Genomic DNA, 24,662 nt, shown 5'->3' on the forward strand with positions numbered 1-24,662 from the left:
GAGGGACGGATTGTTGTGATCAATCCCAGGGAAAGATTGTAGTGATAATTCCGAGGGACGGATTGTTGTGATCAATCCCAGGGACAGATTGCGATATTTCCCCTTTTCTCTCCAATTTCCCCCTTGTTTTTTGACCAGGATTGAGGATTCATTCGGGCCGGAGACACAACCTAAAGTGGCGGAACGAAACATTCCCCAATATTAGTATTCCTGTGAATTCTCCCTCGACAGACCTTCTCTTTCTTACTTCTTTCAATCTATCGCTGAGTTAAACGGAGTTTTATTCATTTTGTAAAAATATTCAAACGAACGATTCATATAATTAAATATACTGTTAAATGGACAGTGTGGGTAAATGGTGGCTTTATATGTCATTAAAAACACTGTTAAATGGACAGTGTGTGTAAATGATGGGTTTATATATCATTAAATACACTGTTAAATGGACAGTGTGGGTAAATGGTGGGTTTATATATCATTAAATCCACTGTTCAATGTTCAGTCGGAGTAAATGGTGGGTTTATATGTCATTAAATACACTGTTAAATGTATAGTAGGAGTAAATGGTGTTTTTATATGTCATTAAATACACTGTTAATTGGACAGTGTGAGTAAATGGTGGGTTTATATGTCATTAAATACACTGTTAAATGGACAGTGTGGGTTAATGGTGGTTATATGTATCATTAAATACGGTGGTAAATGGACATTGTTTGTAAATGGTGGGTTTATATATCATTAAATACACAGTTTAATGGATAGTGTGAGCAAATGATTTGTTTATATATCATTAAATATACTGTTAAATGGACCGTGTGTAAATGGTGGGTTTGCATGTCGTCAGGGTGCTTTAAATGACATTTCTAAAATGATAATAAGATTCGATAGAGAATTTCATAGAACGTACAGCACAGAAACAGACCATTCGGCCCAAATGGTCCATTCTCCACACTCACCTCCTCCCTTAATCTACCCCTATTAGCAAATTCCCTCAATTCCTTTCTCCTTCATGTGTTTAATTTGCTTCAATTAAAAGCTACTCGCCTCTACTACTCCTTGTGGTAGTGAGTTCCACTTTCCAACCAATCTCTGGGTAAAGAAGTTCCTGCTGAATTCCCTATTGGATTTATTAGTGACTATCTGATATTTATGGTCCATCGTTCTGGTTTCTCCCGCAAGTTGAAACATCTTCTCTACGTCTACCCTATCAAACTCTTACATAATCTTAAAGACATCTATCAGGCCACCCGTCTGTCTTCCTTTTGCCAGGGAAAAGAGCCCCATGTTGCTCAATCTTCCTTGATAGGTATAACTTCTCTGTTCTGGTATCATCCTAGTAAATCTTTTTGTACCTTCTCCAGTGCCTCTATATCCTTTTTATAATGTGGAGACCAGAACTATTCATAGTAATCCAAGTGTGGCCTAACCAAGGTTGTATACAAATTTAACTTCACTTCTCTGCTTTACATTTCTAGCCTTCTGGAAAGAACCGCATTGCTTGATTTGCTTTTTTATGGCCTTATTAACCTGCTTCGCTACATTTAGTGCTTTCTTTATCTGTACCCCCCGAACCCCCCGCTCCTCTACCCTTTTTGGACAATTATTATCCAAGCAGTTTGTGGCCCCGCTATTTTTACAACCAAAATGTAATACCTCACACTCATTAAATACAGAGTCGACATTATCTTTGATGGAGGAATCCAGAACAAGGGGGCACAACATTAAAATTCGCGCTCGGCCCTTCAGGAGTGAAATCTGGACGCACCTTTTCGCACAAAGTTCACTGGAAATGTGGAATTCGCTCCTCCAAAAGGTTATGGATTCAGGGTCAACTGAAACTTTGAAGACTGATAGCGGCAGATTTTTTGTGGTAAGGCTATCAAGCGAAATGGATCAAGGACAGGTAAATAGAATTCAGGTACAGAGCAACGATGATCTAATTAAAATCGAGAACAGATTCGAGGGGCTGAATGGCCTACTACTCTTCCTATGTTCCTATATTTAAACATGTGCTGGATTATCAATTCCGGCATTTGGTGAATGTGAAGGTTAACCAGAGTTTCTGTAAAATGACTTCAGCACTAGATGGTTTGTACGTTCCCTTTATATGGATGCAACATAGTATCATAGTAGGTACAGCACAGGAGGTGGCCATTCGGCCCATTACGCCTGTGCTGGCTATTAGAAAGGGCTGTCCATTTGGTCCCTTTCCCCTGCTCTTTCCCCATAGCCCTCCAAATTTCTCCCTCCAAGTTTTTATCCAATTCCCCTTTGAAAGTTACTATTGAATCTCTCTTTTTGCCCCTCTTATTCCCTTTTTTTCGATCTCCTCTGTTCTTCCTGTATTCAGCCTGATTCTCTACTGTGTTATGAACCATACATTCGTCATAAGCCTCCGTTTTCTGTTTCATTTTAATCTCTTTAGTCATCCAGTGAGCTCTAGCTTTGGGTGCCCTTCCTTTCCCCTCTCGGAGGGATGTTCTGCACTATACCCGAACCAAATGCGCTTTGACTGGCTTTTTATATTTCAGGCTGAGCTCCATCGATTCTGCACTTCGCAGAATTCTAGGGGAGCAAAGATCAGATATTCGGTGCAAGGGAATCGAAGGGAAACTTTGTTAAATATACTTTAGTAAACACACACATTGTTCCACCCTGTGTCCAGTCAGAATTAAACAGTTAAACCGTGAAACCAACCGGCGATTTTATTTCGGGGACGGTTAAAAGTTCAGTACAAGAGATTCTGTATCTGTAGATTTTAAATACCAAGGTCCTGAAATTGATGCTTTTTGTATCTGCCGAGATGCTAACCTGATGTGTCCAGGATTCTGGATTGCAATTCACCCCCCACCCAAACCCACGCTATCATAAGAATCTTGTTGTTCAGTCGATGAACAGTGAGACAGGTCAGAACATCGCAATCTCTGGCGCCGTTTCGGAGTCTCCGCCTCTGCCGGGCGAGTCCCAGCAGTTCGCCTGCACTCACCTGGCAGGACAAGGCAACACTTATTTTTTTTTAATATGTGAGTTTGACAGTGCAGTCCTTCTAACTGATCTGCTTGAACCGCAGCAATAGAAAGATAAGTTGATAGGATGCGAAGAAGTAGTGTGGGGAACGATCGTGTCGAGCATAAATCCAGGCAAAGACCTTTTTGGCCAAGTGGGCTGTTCCTGTGCTGTCAAATTCCATGTAATTCAATGAATATTTTTATTACACCAGCTCTTTCATCAATACAGATAATGTCAGAAATATCAGCCCCATATTGAGCAGGGATAAGTCAGTAATAACAGGGCTACATTGAACATAGACACTATCAGTACTATCAGCCCGAAATTGAGCAGATATGCAGTCAGGAATAACCGCGTCAGATTAGCAGAGATACTGTCAGTAACATCAGCGCTATAATCAAAAGGACACCGTCAGTATAACAACTCTTTAAGCATCACAAATATCCTCTCTGTTAAGCTCTGTAAAATCAGCACAGATAATGTCAGTTCTACAATCAATACAAGCACTGTCAGTTCCACAATCAGTACAGATACTGTCAGTAATTATCGCACTTTTTAGTTTCACAGGCTGAGAATTGAACTCACGATCCGAGCGCTGTTTTATAACCACGAGGCTTGCACTTTGAAACAGTCTCGAATCGCCAATACCTTGCCACATTCACTCGCCAAATTATATCAGGGACTCTGTGGTCGCTCTGATGCTCTGACTCGGGAAAACAACACCTCCCCCCGCTCCCCGGTTTTCGTGCCATTCGGGTGGTTTATTTCCCACATAAACCGGGTATGAAGAATCCAATCCCTTTGAACCCCAGATCCCCACTCCTCATAAAGAGCAGAGTGGGTTGAACCTCCTCCCTCACTGAGGGGCCAATCAGAGATTTAAGAATACATTCTCATCCCACACTGAGAGGACAATCGGAGACCCATATAGGTGCACTTTCCAGCAGTCACCGGATTCCCTGGGTGTTGTCACTCCCGAAACCCACGAATACTGAGTCCGATTATCAGCGTCTCACCGCAACCCAGACTGAGCACCACACTGAGCTTTTCCTGTCTATGCATTTACCCAGTGTCACACTGCAGCCCAGACTGACCACGGCCCTGGGCCCTTCCTTTCTGTACATTTACTCAGTGTTCCACTGCAGCCCAGGCTGAACAAAAGAGACTGTCCACATGAACTGGGCAAATTTGTTAATGGTTCGAACTACTGATGATCAATGGGAAATGTTTAAACAAACATTTAACGAGATACAGAACCGGTTTATACCGCTGAGGGGCAGGAACTCTACTTGCCATAAAAAAAACAGCCATGGACAACTAAAGACGTAAGGGACAGTATAAGACATAAGGAAAGGGAATTTAAAAAGGCAAAGAATGGCACAGATCCTGGCGAATGGGAAAGATACAAAGATCAACAAAGGGTCACAAAACAGATCGTAAGAGCTACAAAAAAGAGTATAAAAAGAAACATGCAAGGGATATCAAAAACAATACGAAGTACATTTATAATTACATTAGGAAAAGGGGGATGGTCAGGAGCAGTTTTGGCCCCTTAAACACTGAAAGTGGGGGTATTGTCATTGACAATGTGGAAATGGCGGACATGTTGAATAATTACTTTGCGTCAGTATTTACAGTCGTAAAAGGAGATAGCATGCCGGAAATCCCATGAGAACTAATATTGAATCGGGGACAGGGACTCAATAAAATTAACATAAGTAAAGCAACAGTAATGAAGAAAATAATGGCACTAAAGAGTGAGAAATCCCGAGGACCGGATGGTTTCCATCCCAAGGTTTCAAAGGAAGTAAGTGAGCACATTGCAGATGCCCTAACTGTAATCTTTCAAAGTTCTCTCGATTCAGGAACTGTCCATCGAGATTGGAAAATTGCACATGTCACTCCGCTTTTTAAGAAAGGAGAGAGAGAGGGAAAGCGGAGTATTATAAACCAGTTAGCCTAACATCTGTTGTGGGGAAAATGCTGGAGTCTATAATTAAGGATAGGGTGACTGAACACCTCTGAATTTTCAGTTGATCAGAGAGAGCCAGCATGGATTTGTGAAAGTTAGGTCGTGCCTGATAAATCAGATTGAATTTTTTGAAGAGGTGACTAAAGTATTGGACAGGGGAATGTCAATGGAGGTTATTTATATGGACTTCCAGAAGGCATTTGATATGGGCCCACATAAGAGACTGTTAGCTAAGATAGAAGCCCATTGAATTGAGGGAAAAGTACGGACTTGATTAGGAAATTGGCTGAGCGAAAGGCGACAGAGAGTAGGGAGAATGGGTAAGTACTCACTTTGGCAGGATGTGACTCGTGACATTGTGACTAGTGGAGTCCCGCAGTCATCTGTCTTGGGGCCTGAATTATTCACAATATTTATTAACGACTGAGATGAAGGCATCGAAAGTCTCATATCTAAGTTTGCCGATGACACAAAGATTGGTGGCATTGTAAGCAGTGTAGATGAAAATAAAATTTCTAAGCGGTATTGATAGATTAGGTGAATGGGCAAAACTGTGGCAAATGGTATTGAATGTGGACAAGTGTGAGGTCATCCACTTTGGTCAAAAAAGGATGGAACAGGGTACGTTCTAAATGTTAAAAAGTTAAAAACAATTGATATCCAAAGGGACGTTGGGGTTCAGGTACATAGATCATAAAAGTGTCATTAACAGGTGCGGAAAATAATCATTAAGGCGAATGGAATGCTGGCCTTTATATCAAGTGGACTAGAGTACAAGGGGGCAGAAGTTATTCTGCAGCTGTACCAAACCCTGGTTAGACCGCACCTGGAGTACTGTGAGCAGTTCTGGGAACCGCACCTTCGGAAGGACATATTGGATTTGGAGTGAGTGCAGCGTAGGTTTACTGGAATGATACCCGGACTTCAAGGATTAAGTTACGAGGAGAGATTACATAAATTGCGGTTGTATTCTCTGGAGTTTCGAATGCTAAGGAGTGATCTGATCGAAGTTTATAAGATATTAGGAGGAACGGATAGGGTGGATAGATAGAAAATATTCCCGCTGGTTGGGGATTCCAGGAGTCGGATCCACAGTGTAAAAATTAGAGCCAGACCTTTCAGGAGCGAGATTAGAAAACATTTCTACACACAAAGGGTGGTCGAATTTTGGAACTCTCTTCCGAAAATGGCAGTTGATACTAGCTCAATTGCTAAATTTAAATCTCTGATAGATAGCTTATTGGCAACCAAAGGTATTAAGGGATATGGGCAAAGGCGGGTCGATGGAGATAGATCACAGATAAGGCATGATCTTATCAAATGGCGGAACAGGCAGGAGGGGCTGAATGGCCGACTCCTGTTCCTATGTTTCCTATGTTTCCTAATGAGCATTTTATGAGGTGAGGAGTTTTACACCGTTCAATAATATTAACACTAATGTATAATGTTATCAATCTTGTAACTTTAAACTGGTGCTGCACATTTATCTTTGGATTATCTTTAGGGGTCTTACAATCTCAGAACACACGACAAATATATAAGTTGAACATTTGACGGTGTTTTACAATTATAATTCTCCATTGTGTGTGTGCCACGCTGTGTTGTGCGCAAAGGCAATAGCGACTAATCAAACTATCAGTCCTGGTGCTTGCCTTTCCACACTGTGGGAATGTAAAAGCGATTGATCTTGGTCAGTAAATTTCTGCAAACTATAGTTGAAGTTATTCTCCAGCATAAATGTACAACCAAGTTCGAGACCTTGTAAGATGCAGTTATCTGTTGTTTCAGTGACGCTCACAACCAGTGCAATAAACGGACAACAGCAACAAAAACTTACATTTACACCTACACTAATTACATTAGTGTAATCAAACACAAGATTCATTTGAGCAGTTACTTCCTTTTTTATATAAAGCCTACAAATCGGGCCCTAAAACCTGTTGGTAATTTGAATCGTTACTTTTTTATATAAAGATTAGTGATGGACCCTCCTACCTGTTGGTGATTTCAGTAGTTACTTTTTCTCAAGATTAGTGTTGGACAATCCTATCTGTTGGTAATTTGAGTTGTTACTTTTTTGTAAAAATTAGTGTTGAACACTTCCACCTGTTGATAATTTCAGTGGTTAATTTCTTTATAAAGACTTGAGATGGACCCTCCTTCCTGATTGCAATTGGAGTTGTTACTTTTTAGATAAAATTAGTGGTGGGGCCCTGCTACCTGTTTGTAGTTTATGTCGTTAATTTTTATACTAAAAATACTGATGGACCATCCGACCTGTTTGTAATTGGATTTGTTATTTTTTAAAAAAAGTTTCGTGTGCATTCTTCTTCCTGTTGGTAATTTCAGTGGTTGCTTTTTATATCAAGATTAGTGATGGACCCTCATACCTGTTGGTGATTTCAGTAGTTACTTTTTATGTCAAGATTAGTGATGGCTCTTCCTACCTGGTGGTAATTTTTATGTGGTTACTTTTTGTATGAAGATTAGTGATGGACCCTCCAACTGATGTTAATTTGTGTAGATACTTTTCATATAAAGTTGAGTGATGGACACTCCTACCTGTTGGTAAATACAGTAGTTTCTTTTTAAAAAAAGATTAGCGATGGACTCGCCTGGCTTCTGGTATTTTCAGTGGGTTTTCTTCATGTAAAGATTAGTGATAGACCCTCCTCCCTGTTGGTAATTTCAGTGTTGACTTTTTATATAAAGATTAGTGATGGACCCTCGAGCCTGTCGGTAATTTCAGCAGTGACTTTTGATATAAGGATAAGTGATGGACCGTCCGACCTGTTGATATTAGAAGTAACTACACAAATTACCAAAATTAACGAACAGGAACCTCCGTTCTCTTTGAAAGATAGTTTCAGCCCTGAACCGGTTTCCCTTTTGAAACATTCCTGAAATTTGTTTCTGTCCGAAGGAAGCGGCCTCTCTTTCTTCAGTTGAGCCAATTTAACAAATAACACCATCAATAACATAATTTAGCAAAAACTGAAGTCCCTGCTCCATTCTCCCATTTAATTCGAATTAAACTAATTAAATATAATTAATCAGGAATAAGCTTTGTCTCCGATTTTGCTCCTGTCCTTTGATTGGATCGCGCTCAGTCCGGCCTTGTGTAACCATAGGCTGATTTTCCAGGTGCCGGGCAGAGAGCGATAATCGGCCATTGCGAAAGAGTTAACCCTTTACTGAGCTGAACTGAGTGTTCGATCAGTCTTTGATCAGTTCAATAAAAGTGCACCGGGCACAAAACGGTTGAGTGAGTAAAACGAGCCAGTGTTACAGATAAAAATAAATGCATATAGATTGAGAAAGGACAGTTTCCCAACCCTGTTTAATAACTATCAAATTCTAACATTGGGAGGAGGCACCGCTGGACGAGGATAGTGCAAATCTCCAGAGTTCGTGCTCCTGCTTTCTGTCCCGTAACCGCTTTAAAACGTGTCTGTGGGGAGATTGGTGGGGTCCAGTGAAGGGATAAGCCCTGAAATTCCCGGTGTAAAATCGCCGGCCTTCAGTCAGTGTCTGAGCGAACAATTAGTGAATTGTTCAATCCCCGATGAATAGAGTGCTCCCTACGCTGGGGAACATATCCGACCGCGGGAAATCGGCTTCAGAAAAGAGGAAGGAGCAGGAAAAGTTAAATAAAAAACAAATTGACACTACGTTAACCTTACCTTGATCCCGCAAGTATTTTCCGTCTCTCAATGTCCGTGCAGATTTTGCAAATTATATCCTGGTTATTTCATTGTAATCAATCGAGTGCAAGTTCTTTGCTTCATTTTAGCAGTTCACAACTTGGGAATTTGATCTGATCCTTGTTGTGAGATTCAGAGTTCCGCCCACTGTGAAAGCTGCTGCCAGACATGAGGATGGATTTCAACACAAACATTCCTCATTTGTTTCAGAACAGGGAGCGGTCTTTCTGGTGGAATGTTATCGAGCCGCGTTCACAATTCGCTGCAAAGTCAATTGTGAACAAAGTTGGTTCTAAATGTTCTTTTTCTAATCTTATTTCTGGAAATTTCAGTAAAATAGATACTTGTTCAGAAATAAATTGTCACATTTGCATCAGGGACGTTGTTTACGAAAGTCCCATCGATTTTCTGATGTTTGCGCTTTCAACCCTGAGACCAGGAGCGAATGTTTCGTCAGTGAGCTGAGGAGAGGCTGTTTCTGCAAGTGAGGACATTAATCATTCAACCGCCGAATGAAACTATGGCTGAACATCAATCAGCTCAAGCACTGGGGCAATGGACAGTGTGGGTAAATGGTGGGATTAGATATCATTAAATGTACTGTTAAATGAACAGTGTGGGTATATGGTGGGTTTATATATCATTAAATGCACTGTTAAATGGACAGTGTGGGTAATTGCTGGGTATATATACAATAAAATGCACTGTTAAATTGATAGTTAGTAAATGGTGGGGTTATATATCATTAAATACACTGTTGAATGGACAGTGTGGGTAAATGGTGGGTTTATATATCATTAAATACACTATTAAATGGACAGTGTGGGTGAATGGTGGGTTTATATATCATTAAATACACTGTTAAATGGACAGTGTGGTTAGATGGTGGGTTTATATATCATTAAATACACTGTTAAATGGACAGTGTGGGTAAATGGTGGGTTTATATATTGCTAAAAACTCAGTTAATTGGACATTGTGGGAAAATGGTAAATTAATTATCATTAAACAAGTTGTTAAATGGACAGTGTGGGTAAATGGTGGGTTTATATATTGCTGAAAACTCAGTTAATTGGACATTGTGGGAAAATGGTCGATTAATTATCATTAAACAAGTAGTTAAATGGACAGTGTGGGTAAATGGTGGGTTTATATATTATTAAACACACTGTTAAATGGACAGTGTGTGTAAATGGTTGGTTTACATATCATTTAATACACTGTTAAATGGACAGTGCGGATAAATAGTGGGTTTATATATTATTAAATGCACTGTTAAGTGGACAGTGTGTGTAAATGGTGGGTTTATATATCATTAAATACACTGTTAAATGCACAGTGTGGGTAAATGGTGGGTTTATATATCATTAAATACATTGTTAAATGGACAGTGTGGGTAAATGGTGGGTTTATATATTATTAAATACACTGTTAAATGGACAGTGTGGGTAAATGGTGGGTTTATATATCATTAAATACACTGTTAAATGGACAGTTTGGGTAAATGGTGGGTTTATATATCATTAAGTACACTGTTAAATGGACAGTGTGGGTAATGGTGGGTTTATATATCATTAAATACACTGTTAAATGGACAGTGTGGGTAAATGGTGGGTTTATATATCATTAAATACACTGTTAAATTGACAGTGTTGGCAAATGGTGGGTTTCGATATAATTAAATACAATGTTAAATGGACTGACAGTCCCTGTACTGATTATCGAGCTGATACTGCTGACAGTATAAGTTTTGCTGGTAGAGCTTATGCTTCTGAGATTACCTGTATTGATCATAGAGCTGATATTACTGACAGTATCTGTATTAATTGTAGAGCTGATATTATGAACAGTATCTGATCTGAATATAGAGCTGGTATTACTGGCTTTATCTGTGCTGATTTTACATGTGATATTATTGAACGTACCTGTACTGATGATAGAGCCGATATTACTGACAGTACTTGTATTTATTACAGAGCTGATATTACTGATCATATCTGCACTGATTAGAGAGCCGATATTACTGACAGTACTTGTATTTATTACAGAGCTGATATTACTGATCATATCTGCACTGATTAAGGAACTGATATTAATGACAGTACTTTTATTGATTGTCGAGCTGATATTACTGAAAGTATCTGTGCTGATTTTATAGAGCTTAATAGTGAGAGTATTTTGACGCTTATAGAGTTGTTATACTGAAAATGTCTGTTTTGATTATGGAGCTGATATTACTGACTGTATCTGTGCTAATATGACGCTGTTATTACTGACTGTATCTCTGCTCAATATAGCGCTGATATTACTGACAGTATCTGCGCTATTATCCTTCTATTCCTTTAACCGTCGTGTGTTTGTTTAGCTTCCCTTAAATGCGTCGATGCGAGTCGCCTCAATTATGCCTTGTGGTACTGAGTTCCACATTCCAACCACTCTCTGGGTAAAGAAATTTCTGCTCAATGCCCCATTGGATTTACCCCCAGAACCCTCTGCTCATCTACCCTATCTAGACACTTATTATCCAAGCAGTATGTGACCCCCTTATTTTTCTTACTAAAATCTAATACCTCACATTCATTAGGTACAGAGGAGGCATTTCCTCTGATGGAGGAATCCAGAACAAGGGGACACAATCTTAAAATTAGCTCGAGGCCGTTCAGGAGTGAAATCTGGACGCACGTTTTCACACAAAGTTTACTGGAAATGTGGAATTCCCTCCTCCAAAAGGTTGTGGATTCTGGGTCAACTGAAATTTTCACGGTTGACAGCGGCAGTTTTTTTTAGTTCAGGGTATGAGCGAAATGGGTCAAGGGCAGGGAAATAGAGTTCAGGTACAGAGCGGCCATGATCTAATTAAATGGGAGAACAGATTCGAGGTGCTGAATGGCCTCCTCCTGGTCCGACGTTCTTATATTTAAACATGTGCTGGATTCCGGCATTTGGCGAATGTGAAGTTTAATTCGAGTTTCCGTACAATGACTTCAGCAACGGAAGGATTGTCTGTTCCCTTTAAATGGTTGCAACGCAATATCATAGCAGGTACAGCACAGGAGTCCATTCAGCCCATGACGCATGTGCTGGCTCTTTTAAAGACCTTTCCAATTATTCCCTCTTCCATGCTCTTTCCCCAAAGCCCTGTAAATTTTTCCTTCAAGTTTTTTAATTCCCTTCAAATTCCCTTTTGAAATTTACAATTGGTTCTCTTTTTTTGCCCCTCTTATTTCCACCTTTTTTTTTCGATCTCCTCTGTTCTTTCTGTATTCAGCCTGGTTCTCTACTGTATTATAAACCTTACATTCGTCATTAGCCTCCATTTTCATTTTTCTAAATATCTCCATCTCTTTAGTCATTCAGGGTGATATAGTTTTGGATGCCTTTCCTTTCCCCCTCGTAGGGATATGTCCACACCGTACCCGAACCAAATGGGCTCTGACTGGCTGTTTGTATTTCAGGTTGAGCTCCATCGGTTCTGCAATTCGCAGAATTCCAGGGGAGTAAAGATCAGATAATCGGTGCAAGGGAATCGAAGGTAAACTTTGTTAAATATACTTTAGTAAACACACCCATTGTTCCACCCAGTGTCCAGTCAGAATTAAACAGTGAAACCCTGAAACCAACCTGCGATTTTATTTCGGGGACGGTTAAAAGTTCAGTGCAAGAGATTCTGTATCTGTAGATTTTAAATACTATGGCCCTGAAATTGATGCTTTTTGTATCTGCCGAGATGCTGACCTGATGTGTCCAGGATTCTGGATCGGAATTCACCCCCCAACCAAACGCACGTTATCATAAGAATCTTGTTGTTCAGTCGATGAACAGTGAGACAGGTCAGAACATCGCACTCTCTGGCGCCGTTTTGGAGTCTCCGCCTCTGCCGGGCGAGTCCCAGCAGTTCTCCCGCACCCACCTGGCAGGACAAGACAACACTTGCACCAAAGGTTGTTTTTTTAATATGTGAGTTTGACAGTGCAGTCCTTCTAACTGATCTGCTTTAAGCACAGCAATGCACAAACACAGCCTGCCGGCTCCGGGTATTTTATTGGTGCAGTTTTAAGTCCCCCTTCTACCGTGCTCTGGATTGTGCCGAGATTGCCTGAATTTACCCGCTCCCATGGGAGAAGATTGTGGCCTGGGTGTTCCTTACTGGCATTACTTTATTTTAATTCCTGGCGTCACTTGTTCAATGCATTATTTACCAACAATATCAGGAAAGATTTAACAGACTCTGTCTATTTTCTATATTCAGTTGAAGACGGAGAGGTGAACTGATAGAGGTCTTTCATATTCGGAAGGGGTTCCATAGGCTCGAACTGGAGAGCATTTTTCCCCTTAAGGGCAGTCCAAAAATAGAGGCCATGAATATAAGAAAGTTACTAATGAAACCAAGATGTAATTCAGGAGAGACATCTTACTCAGAGTGGTGAGAATGTGCAATTCTCTACCACATGGAATGGTTGAGGCGAAAAGTTAAGATGCATTTAAGGGGAAGGTAGATAAATACACGAGGGTGCTAGAAATAGAAAAATAAGTTGATAGGGTGCGATGAAATCGTGCGGGAGGACGCTCGTGTGGAGCATAAATCCAGGCAAAGACATGTGGGAAAAATGGGCTGTTCTTGAGCTGGACAATTCTAAGTCATTCAATTAATGTTTTTATTACACCAGCTCTTTCATCAACACAGATACAGTCAGTAGTAACAGCTCAATATTGAGCAGGGATACTGTCAGAATAATCAGCCCTATATTGAACAGGGATAAAGTCAGTAAAGCAGGGCTATTTTGAGCACAGATACATTCAGTAATATCAGTGCGATATTGAGCCGAGATACAGTTAGTAACCGCGACATATTAGCGCAGATACTGTCAGTAATATCAGCGCTATATTGAGCAGAGATACAGTCAGTAATAACAGCGTCATATTAGCACAGATACAGTCAGTAATATCAGTTCCATAATCAAAACAAACATTTTCAGTAGAACAACCCTATAAGCGTCAAAATACTCTCACGATTAAGCTCTATCAAATCAGGACAGATAATTTCAGTAATATCAGCTCGACAATCAATAAAAGTACTGTCATTAATATCAGTTCTATAATCAGTGCAGATATAATCAGTAATATCATCTCGATAATAAATACAAGTACTGTCAGTAATATCGGCTCTATAATCAGTACAGGTACGTTCAGTAATATCACATGTAAAATCAGCAGAGATAAGGCCAGTAATACCAGCTCCATATTCAGATTAGATACTGTTCATAATATCAGCTCTACAATTAATACAGATACTGTCAGGAATATCAGCTCTATGATCAATACAGGTAATCTCAGAAGCATAAGCTCTATAAGCAAAACTTATACTGTCAGCAGTATCAGCTCGATAATCAGTACAGGGACTGTGAGTCCATTTAACATTGTATTTAATTGTATCGAAACCCACCATTTACCCACACTGTCTATTTAACAGTGTATTTAATGATATATAAACCCACCATTTACCCACACTGTCCATTTAACAGTGTATTTAATGATATATAAAACCACCATTTATCCATACTGTCCATTGAAAATTGTATTTGATGATCTATTAACTGAAGATTTACCCACACTGTCCATTGAACAGTGTATTTAATGATATATAAACCCACCATTTACCCACACTGTCCATTTAACAGTGTATTTAATGATATATAAAACCACCATTTATCCATACTGTCCATTGAAAAATGTATTTGATGATCTATTAACTGAACATTTACCCACACTGTCCATTTAACAGTGTACTTAATGATATATAAACCCACCATTTACCCAAACTGTCCACTTAACAGAGTATTTAATTATCACCACAATCTGTCCCTTGGATTGATCACAACAATCCGTCCCTCGGAATTATCACCACAATCTGTCCCTGGGATTGATCACAACAATCCGTCCCTCGGGATAATCACCACAATCTGTCCCTGGGATTGATCACTACAATCCGTCCCTCGGGGTTATAACCACAATCTGTCCCTGGGATTGATCACAACAATCAGACCCTCGGGGTTATAACCACAATCTGTCCCTGGGATTGATCACAACAATCAGACCCTCGGGGTTATAACCACAATCTGTCCCTAGGATTTATCACAGCAATCCGTTTCGACAATTGTTCACAATAATCCATCCCTCGGAATTATCACCACAATATGTTCCTGGGATTGATCACAACAATCCGTCCCTCGGAATTATCACCACAATCTGTGCTCAAATACTTTCTCTCTTTGGACACTTCCAACCTGTGGAGTTGTTTTTGTATTCTGTCTGTGAACCCTCTGAAAATGGGAGAAATCCAATCCTTATACCAATCACAGTCCAGGAATGGTCCTTTCCGGAATTAACAATGTAACTGGTGTATCTGCTGAATATTTACTCTGATAAATGTAACTGTGGAATGTCAGTACTCGTTCCCCCAGTGATTGAGGTGATTGATGCTCAACAAGAGTTTAATTCGGAGGTTAAACGGTTAATGTCCTCATTTACAGAAACAGCCTGTCCTCAGCTCACTGACAAAACACTGGCTCTTGGCCCCAGGGTTGAAAGCGCAAACATCCGAAAATCGATGGGATTTTCAGCAAACAATGTCCCTGATGCAAATGTAACAATTTATTTCTAACCATGTATCTGCTTTACTGGCAGCGAATTGTTAACCCGCTTCGATTTGATTCCACCAGAAAGGCCGCTCCCTGTTCTGAAACAGATGAGGAATGTTTGTGTTGAAATCCATCCTGATGTCTGGCAGCAGCTTTCACAGAGTGTGGAGCTCTTAATCTCACATACCAAGGATCAGATCAAATTCCCAAGTTGTGAACTGCTAAAATAAAGCAAGGAACTTGTACTCGATTGGTTGTAATGAAACAACAAGGGAATAATTTGTAAAATCTGCACGGACATTGAGAGACGGGATCAAGGTAATGTTAATGTAATGTCAATTTGCATTTTAAATAAGTTCTTCTGCCCCTTCCTCTTTTGTAAAGTCGATTTCCCGCGGTCAGATATGTTCCCCGGCGTCGGGAGCTCTCCATTCCTCGCGGATTGAACAATTCACGAATTGTTCGTTCAAACACTGACTGAAGGGTGGCTACATTACACCTAGAATTTGAGGGCTTATACCTTCTTGGACCCCACCAATCTCCGCTCAGACACATTTTAAAGCGGTTACAGGACAGATAGCAGGAACACGAACTCTGGAGATTTACACCATCCTCGCCTTGCGGTGTTTCCTCCCCATGTTAGAATTTGATATTCAGTGAACAGGAGTGGGAAACTGGCCTTTCTCACTCCATGTGCATTTATTTGTAACTGTGAAACTTGCTCTTCTTACTCACTGAACCGTTATGTTTCCCGGCACACTTGCATTGAACTGATCAAAGACTGGTGGAACACACAGTTCAGCTCAGTAAAGGGTTAACACATTCGCAATAGCCGATTATCGCTCTCTGCCGGACACCTGGGAAATCAGCCTCAGCTGACCCGAGGCCGGACTCAACGCCATCCAATCACAGGATAGGAACAAAATCGGAGACAAAACTTGCTCCTGATTAATTATAATTAATTAGTTTAATGCGAATTAGGTGGGAGAATGGAGCAAGGACTTCACCTTTTTTCGAAAAATAAGTTATTGAGGATGTTGGCTGTTAGATTTGCTCAACTGAAGAAAAAGAGGCCTATCCCTTCAGGCAGAAGTAAACTGCAGGACTGTTTTAAAGAGAAACAGCTTCAGGGCTGAAACCATCTTTCACAGAGAAAGGAGGTTCCTGATCGTTAATTTTGATAATTTGAGTAGTTACTTCCAATATATACAGTTTGGAGGCCTCATCACTAGTCCACATAAAAAAACTTACCAAAAGGCAGGAGTGTCCATCACTAATCTTTATATAAAAAGTCACTACTGTAATTAGCAACAGGCACGAGGATCCATCACTATTCTTCATATAAAAAGTAACAATCTAAATTACCAACTGGTAGGAGGGTCCATCAGTATTTTTTGTGTAAAAAGTAACGACATAAATTACAAATAGGTAGCAGGGCCTCACCACTAATTTTTATCGAAAAGGTAACAATTCCAATTACAATCAGGAAGGAGGGTCCATCTCAAGTCTTTATAACGAAATTAACCACTGAAATTACCAACAGGTGGGAGTGTCCAACACTAATCTTTAAATAAAACTAACAACTCAAATTACCAACAGGTCGGTGGGCCCATCACTAATCTTTAGAAAAAGTAGCGACTGAAATTCCCAACAGGTCGGAGGGTCCATCACTAATCTTTACATAAAAAGTAACCATTCAAATTACCAACAGGTTTTAGGGCCCGATCTCTAGGCTTTATATAAAAAAGGAAGTAACTGCTCAAATGAATCTTGTATTTGATTAAACTAATGTAATTAGTGTAGGTGTAAATGTAAGTTTTTGTTGCTGTTGTCCGTTTATTACACTAGTGTGAGCGTGACTGAAACAACAGATAACTGCATCTTACAAGGTCTCAATCTTGGCTGCACATTTATGCTCGAGAAAACTTCAACTATAGTTTATAGAAATTTACTGACCGAGATGAATCGCTTTTACATTCCGACAGTGTGGAAAGGCAAGCACCGGGACTGATAGTTTAATTTGTTGCTCTTGCCTTTGCGCACACACAGAGAGACAAACACACAATAGAGAATTATGATTGTAAAACAGCCCTCAAATCGACAACTTATATATTTGTGGTGGTTTTTGAGATTGTAAGACCCCTAAAGATAATCCAAAGATAACTGTGCAGCACCAGTTTAAGATTACACGATTGATAACATTATACATTAGTGTTAATTTTATTGAACGGTGTAAAATTCGGAAACATAGGAAAAACAGGAACAGGAGTAGGCCATTCAGCCCCTCGTGCCTGCTCCGCCATTTGATAATACCATGGCTGATCTGTGATCTTACTCCATAAAACCGCCTTTGGCCCATATCCCTGAATACTTTTGATTGCCAAAAAGCTATATATCTCACATTTAAATTTAGCAATTGAGTTAGTGTCAATTGCCGTTTGCAGAAGAGAGTTCCAATCTTCTACCACCCTTTGTGTGTAGAAACGTTTTCTAATCTCGCTCCTGAAAGGTCTGGCTCTATTTTTTAGACTGTGCCCCCACCTCCAAGATTCCCCAACCAGCAGAAATAGTTTCTCTCCATCCACCCCATCCGTTCCCCTTAATATCTGATAAACTTCGAACTGATCACCCCTTAATCTTCGAAACTCTAGAGAATACAACCCCAATTTGTGTAATCTCTCCTCGTAACTTAACCCTTGAAGTATGGGTATCATTCCAGTAAACCTACGCTGCACTCCCTCCAAAGCCAACATGTCCTTCCGAAGGTGCGGTGCCCAGAATTGTTCACAGTACTCCAGGTGCGGTCTGACCAGAGTTTTGTATCGCTGCAGCATGACCTCTGCCCCCTTGTACTCCAGTCCTCGACATATAAAGGCCAGCATTCCATTAGCCTTATTGATTATTTTCTGCACCTGTTCATGACACTGCAATGATCGATGTCCCTGAACCCCGAGGTCCCTTTGGACATCCACTGTTTTTAACATTTTACCATTTAGAATGTACCCTCTTCTATCCATTCTTGAACCAAAGTGAATGATCTCACATTTGTCTACATTGAATTCCATTTGCCACAGTTTTACCCATTCACCTATTCTATCAATATCGCTTTGTAATTTCATGTTTTCATCTACACTGCTGACAATGCCACCAATCTTTGTGTCATCGGCAAACGTTAGTCAGGTGCTGATACCGTGAGAGATATGGTAAATATATTCAAATAGAAGCACCAACCAAAACACATCTCCATGAACACACGGACAATGTCACTACCCAGAGAGAGCAGAGAAATCACACCCAGCTCCGTATTGTGTATGTAGGTAGATATCAGGTTCATAAAATGCCAGAATTTAATATCAAAACTCAACAAATCAAAAAATTGCAACAAATCTGTGAATAAAATAATACAATAGCGCCAGACTGGGTAACACCGAGTGAAGAATCATTGAACTCATCACCTCGCTCCATATTGCTCTTCAGAATATTCACCAGCTCAGGGATAATCTGGTGCTGTCCTGCACGGAGACTAAATCTTACCAATGGATGCTCCCAGTGCAGAATCTCGGCCGTCTAGAACTGGTTGTGGAGGTCTGCGGGACTCATTGGTTTTCCCTGGCCAGCTGTCTGTGCCGCACCTGATGTGGAGAGTTGTTGGTAACAGTCGGGAAATGCTTGATCCCAGAGCTAACAATTGTTGTGCTGATGGGGGAGTAGGGACTTGATATCGCGACAAGGCGATGTTTTATCCTTCTCATCTTAATATTTCCGTCTAACCCTGCTATTAATATATTTATTACAGAGCAGCAGAATCTTGGAACGCCTGTCACCACCATGGCTGAAGGTCCAAACAGGGGAGAAGATCCAACTTCATCAACAAGAATGAGAATAGTCACCGGTAGGTTCAGATCAACCTTTACAATATCAATTATATCCTGATAAAGGGTACTGATCACGAGCAAGAACCTACAGCTCACTCAGGAAGAGGAAACCGAGCAGATACTGTGTTGATAGAGGGAAGTGAGTGAAAATCCAGTGGGCCAGTGCAGTCATAGATGGAGGGATCTCAGTGCTGGAACTGTTCAATAGATATCTGGTGTTTCGACTGTAAGGTGGATAGCGACAGCGACCCAGGATGGTCCTTCTGAATAATAGTGTGAAACCAGGGAGTAGGGGCATGTGTGAGAGGCAAGTTGGGCACATGAATAGGAGAGCGATAGTCAGGCGAATAAACAAATTCTTCCGCAGCTCTATGCAGTCCCAATAAGTAAGTTACCTTCCTGGTGTCAGAGCGAAGAACTTCCTGGAACAGGTGGGACACTCTCTGGGAAGGAAAGCAGAGCGGAAAATAGTCATGGCCGGAACCAATAACAAGGAAAGAGCTCCGTTGAGAGAGGGAATATTAACATTTGAGCTCTAGACTGAAAAACTAGGCCTTAACGTGGTGATCTCTGGATTGTTTTGCGCTGGGCTGCTTAAGGAGGACAATATGAGGCAGGTCAATGTCCGGCTGCAGGGATGGAACTGGAGGGAAGGGTTCATGTTTTTGGGAGCACAGGGTTAGTTCAGGACGAAGTGGAGGGACGGTTACGAACTGAACCGACAAACAACAACGGTTTAACAGACTGGGTATATAGAGCAGTGGGAGGGTTTCACCTGATAGGACTGGATCGTGTGAAATATCCGGATCTGAGACTGGAGAGTGGAAATAATAAAACTGTTGGAGCAGGAACAGAAGATTTGTGAAATAGTGAAAATTTATGAGCAGGAAAAAGGAAGGAGGTTTTGAAGTCGTGACAGAAGACGTAACTTAATATTAAAAGCAAAGAAAAACGAGAACAGATCAACAGTCCAATGAATTGGAGTTCAGATTGTGTGTTATGTCTGTGAATCTACAAATCATTCCAAACACATTTGGAAAGTTAGATTGATGAGAGATGTGATCTAGTATCTATAAGATTGGGCTGTGATGGATGAGGTTTTGGGGAGAAACAACACATTTCATTTAGTTTCTAAAAGTGATGGCAGATGTGAAAATGTTGTTGTAACAGTGGAGCATGTGGGACCATATTTCGAGATAACTGTAGAAAAGGATTGGGATCTGAATTTAATAGCCGAGGTGGATAAGTCACTGAGAAATAACGCACCCGAGACTGTTAAATGAAGTCAGAGAGGAGATAGGAGGGAATTTGATCACAATTCAAAAAATCTATCGATCTCAGCCTTGAATATATTCAAAGACTCATCATCCACAGCCCTCTGGGGTAGAGAGGTCCAAAAATTCAAAACACTCTGCGTGAAGAAATTCATTCTCATCTCAGTCTTGAATGGCCGACCCCTTATCCTGAGACAATGCAACCTAGTTTTAGAATCTCCATTTAGGGGAATCAATCTCTCAGCATCTAACCTGTCAAGCCCCATCATAATCTTATATGTTTCAATTAGATCACTATCATTCTTCTAAACTCCTGAGAGTACAGGCCCAATCTGCTCAATCTCTTCTCAGAGGACAACCCTCTCATCCCAGGAATTAATCTAGTGAACCCTCGTTGCACCGCCTCCAGGCAAGCATACCCGTCCTTAGATAAGGAGACCAAAACTGGACGCAATACTTCAGGTGAGGTCTCACTAAAGCCGTGTACAGCTGTAGTAATTCTTCCCTCCTCTTGTACTCGAACCCCCTTGCAATAAAGGCCAACATGCCATTTGCTCTCCGAATTACCTGCTCTAGCTGCATACTACATTTTTGAGTTTCTTATACAAGGACACCCAATTCTCTGTGAACACCAACATTTAATAGTCTTCCACCATTTAAAAAATATTCTGTTTTTCTATCCTTCCTTCCAAAGTGAATATCCTCACATTTCCACACATTATGCCACAACTATCACCGTCTTGTCCACTCACTTAATCTGTCTATATCCTTTCACAGACTCTTTGTGTCCTCCTCACAAATTACTTTCCAACCGAGCTTTGTATCGTCAGCGAACTTGGACATTTTACACTGTCCCTTCAACTAATTCATCAATATAGATTGTAAATCGCTGAGGCCCAAGCACTGACCCCTGCGACACCCCACCAGTAACACCCTGCCAACCTGACAATGGCCCGTTTATCCCGACTTTCTGTTTCTTTCCTTTAACCAATCCCGAGTCATTCTGTGTCTGTTCAAAAGTGGTGTGCTGTCAGTCCCGGATCATTCTTTGTCTGTTTAAAAGGGATGTGCTGTTAGTCCCGGTTCATTCTGTGTCTCTTTAAGAGGGGCGTGCTGTCACTCCCGGATCATGCTGTCCCTGTTTAAAAGGGATGTGCTGTCAGTCCCGGATCATTCTTTGTCTGTTTAAAAGGGATGTGCTGTTCGTCCCGGTTCATTCTGTGTCTCTTTAAGAGGGGCGTGCTGTCACTCCCGGATCATGCTGTCCCTGTTTAAAAGGGGTGTGCTGTCAGTCCCGGATCATTCTTTGTCTGTTTAAAAGGGATGTGCTGTTAGTCCCGGTTCATTCTGTGTCTCTTTAAGAGGGGCGTGCTGTCACTCCCGGATCATGCTGTCCCTGTTTAAAAGGGGTGTGCTGTCAGTCCCGGATCATTCTGTCCCTGTTTAAAAGGGGTGAGCGATCAGTCCCGGATCATTCTGTCCCTGTTTAAAAGGGGTGAGCGATCAGTCCCGGATCATTCTGTCCCTGTTTAAAAGGGGTGAGCGATCAGTCCCGGATCATTCTGTCTCTGTTTAAAAGGGGTGAGCGATCAGTCCCGATTCATTCTGTCTCTGTTTAAAAGGGGGGAGCGATCAATCCCGGATCATTCTGTCCCTGTTTAAAAGGGGTGAGCGATCAGTCCCGGATCATTCTGTCTCTGTTTAAAAGGGGTGAGCGATCAGTCCCGATTCATTCTGTGTCTCTTTAAGAGGGGCGTGCTGTCACTCCCGGATCATTCTGTCCCTGTTTAAAAGGGATGTGCTGTCAGTCCCGGATCATTCTGTCCCTGTTTAAAAGGGGCGTGCTGTCACTCCCGGATCATGCTGTCCCTGTTTAAAAGGGATGTGCTGTCACTCTCGGATCATTCTGTCCCTGTTTTAAAGGGGTGAGCGATCAGTCCCGGATCATTCTGTCCCAGTTTAAAAGGGGTGAGCGATCAGTCCCGGATCATTCTGTCCCTGTTTAAAAGGGGTGAGCGATCAGTCCCGGATCATTCTGTCTCTGTTTAAAAGGGGTGAGCGATCAGTCCCGGATCATTCTGTCCCTGTTTAAAAGGGGTGAGCGATCAGTCCCGGATCACACTGTCCCTGTTTAAAAGGGGTGAGCGATCAGTCCCGGATCACACTGTCCCTGTTTAAAAGGGGTGAGCGATCAGTCCCGGATCATTCTGTCTCTGTTTAAAAGGGGTGAGCGATCAGTCCCGGATCATTCTGTCCCTGTTTAAAAGGAGTGAGCGATCAGTCCCGGATCATTCTGTCCCTGTTTAAAAGGGGTGAGCGATCAGTCCCGAATCATTCTGTCCCTGTTTAAAAGGGGTGAGCGATCAGTCCCGGATCATTCTGTCTCTGTTTAAAAGCGATGTGCTCTCAGTCCTTGATCATTTTGCCCGATTCCCTGTCCCTCCCCATTCACGGGCCGCGCTCCAGGTTTTAAGCCCGAGCTGAGCGAGAGTTGTCTCCCATTGTGAAGTCAGAGGCGCAGCGACAGGATCCCGAGACTCAGTCACCCGGTCCCACAGCGCTGATTCTGCAGGATATCCGGGGCTAAATATTCCCTAATGGGGATTTTGTCAATCTACAGACAGGATGGGATCAGGGCAGGATTCAGTCTGGGCTGCAATGAGACACTGGGTCAATGTAGATACAGGAAGGGACCAGGGTAGGACTCAGCCTGGTCTTCAGTGGGACACTGGGTCAATGAACAGAAATAAAGTGCCCATGGCGGTTTTCAGTCTGGGCTGCAATGGGACACTCAATGTACAGAAGGGCCCAGGGTGGGGCTAAGTCTGGACTGCAGTGGGACACTGAGTAAATGTACAGACAGGAAGGCCTCATGGTGGGGCTCAGTCTGGGCTGCAGTGGGACAGTGGACAAATGTACAGAAAGGAAGGTCCCAGGGTGGGTCTCAGTCTGGGCTGCAGTGAGACCCTGACAATCGGACTCAGTGTTATAGAAGTTTACAACATGGAAACAGGCCCTTGGGCCCAACATGTCCATGTCGCCCAGTTTATACCACTAAGCTAGTCCCAATTGCCTGCACTTGGCCCATATCACTCTAGACCCATCTTACCCATGTAACTTTCCAAATGCTTTTTAAAAGAAAAAAAATTGTACCCGCCTCCACTACTGCCTCTGGCAGCTCGTTCCAGACACTCACCACCCTTTGAGTGAAAAAATTGCCCCTCTGGACCTTTTTTTATCTCTCCCCTCTCACCTTAAATCTATGTCCCCTCGTTTTCGACTCCCCTACCTATGGGAAAAGATTTTGACTATCTACCTTATCTGTGCCCCCCATTATTTTATAGACTTCTATAAGATCACACCTTAACCTGCTACTATCCAGGGAAAAAAGTCCCAGTCTATCTAACCTATCCCTATAAGTCAAACCATCAAGTCCCGGTAGCATCCTAGTAAATCTTTTCTGCACACTTTCTAGTTTAATAATATCCTTTCTATAATAGGGTGACCAGAACTGTACACAGTATTCCAAGTGTGGCCTTACTAATGTCTTTTACAACTTCAACAAGACATCCCAACTCCTGTATTCAATGTTCTGACCAATGAAACCAAGCATGCTGAATGCCTTCTTCACCACCCTATCCACCTGTGACTCCACTTTCAAGGAGCTATGAACCTGTACTCCTAGATCTCTTTTTTCTATAACTCTCCCCAACGCCCTACCATTAACGGAGTAGGTCCTGGTCTGATTCGATCTACCAAAATGCATCACCTTACATTTATCGAAATTAAACTCCATCTGCCATTCATCGGCCCACTGGCCCAATTTATCAAGATCCCGTTGCAATCCTAGATAACCTTCTTCACTGTCCACAATGCCACCAATCTTGGTGTCATCTGCAAACTTACTAACCATGCCTCCTAAATTCTCATCCAAATCATTAATATAAACAAAAAATAACAGCGGACCCAGCACCGATCCCTGAGGCACACCGCTGGTCACAGGCCTCCAGTCTGAAAAACAACCCTCGACAACCACCCTCTGTATTCTGTCGTCAAGCCAATTTTGTATCCAATTGGCTACCTCACCTTGGATCCCGTGAGATTTAAACTAACGAAACAACTTACCATGCGGTACCTTGTCAAAGGCTTTGCTAAAGTCCATGTAGACCACGTCTACTGCACAGCCCTCA

The 24,662-nt window shown here is 41.6% G+C and overlaps 2 long non-coding RNA genes across 7 annotated transcripts in view; one reads left to right on the plus strand and one right to left on the minus strand.

Annotated features, from left to right (window-relative positions):
* LOC137312874 (uncharacterized) overlaps positions 1-8,953 on the minus strand; it is a 65,757-nt gene extending 56,804 nt beyond the window's left edge. The window contains exon 1 of the long non-coding RNA XR_010960908.1: positions 8,665-8,953. This is a non-coding gene — a long non-coding RNA (uncharacterized lncRNA). The remainder of the gene's footprint in view (positions 1-8,664) is intronic.
* Positions 8,905-24,662, plus strand: part of LOC137312873 (uncharacterized) — a 38,906-nt gene continuing 23,148 nt past the window's right edge. For 2 of the 6 annotated variants that reach the window (XR_010960902.1, XR_010960906.1), the window contains exons 1-4: positions 8,906-9,169; positions 12,141-12,217; positions 15,405-15,641; positions 19,120-19,215. This is a non-coding gene — a long non-coding RNA (uncharacterized lncRNA). Of the gene's footprint in view, positions 9,170-9,213; positions 9,261-12,140; positions 12,218-15,404; positions 15,642-19,119; positions 19,216-24,662 lie in introns of those variants that run through there. The other 4 variants (XR_010960903.1, XR_010960907.1, XR_010960904.1 and 1 more) reach the window with 4 other exon arrangements.

Source organism: Heptranchias perlo, unplaced genomic scaffold (assembly GCF_035084215.1).
Source record: "Heptranchias perlo isolate sHepPer1 unplaced genomic scaffold, sHepPer1.hap1 HAP1_SCAFFOLD_44, whole genome shotgun sequence".
Taxonomy (NCBI): domain Eukaryota; kingdom Metazoa; phylum Chordata; class Chondrichthyes; order Hexanchiformes; family Hexanchidae; genus Heptranchias; species Heptranchias perlo.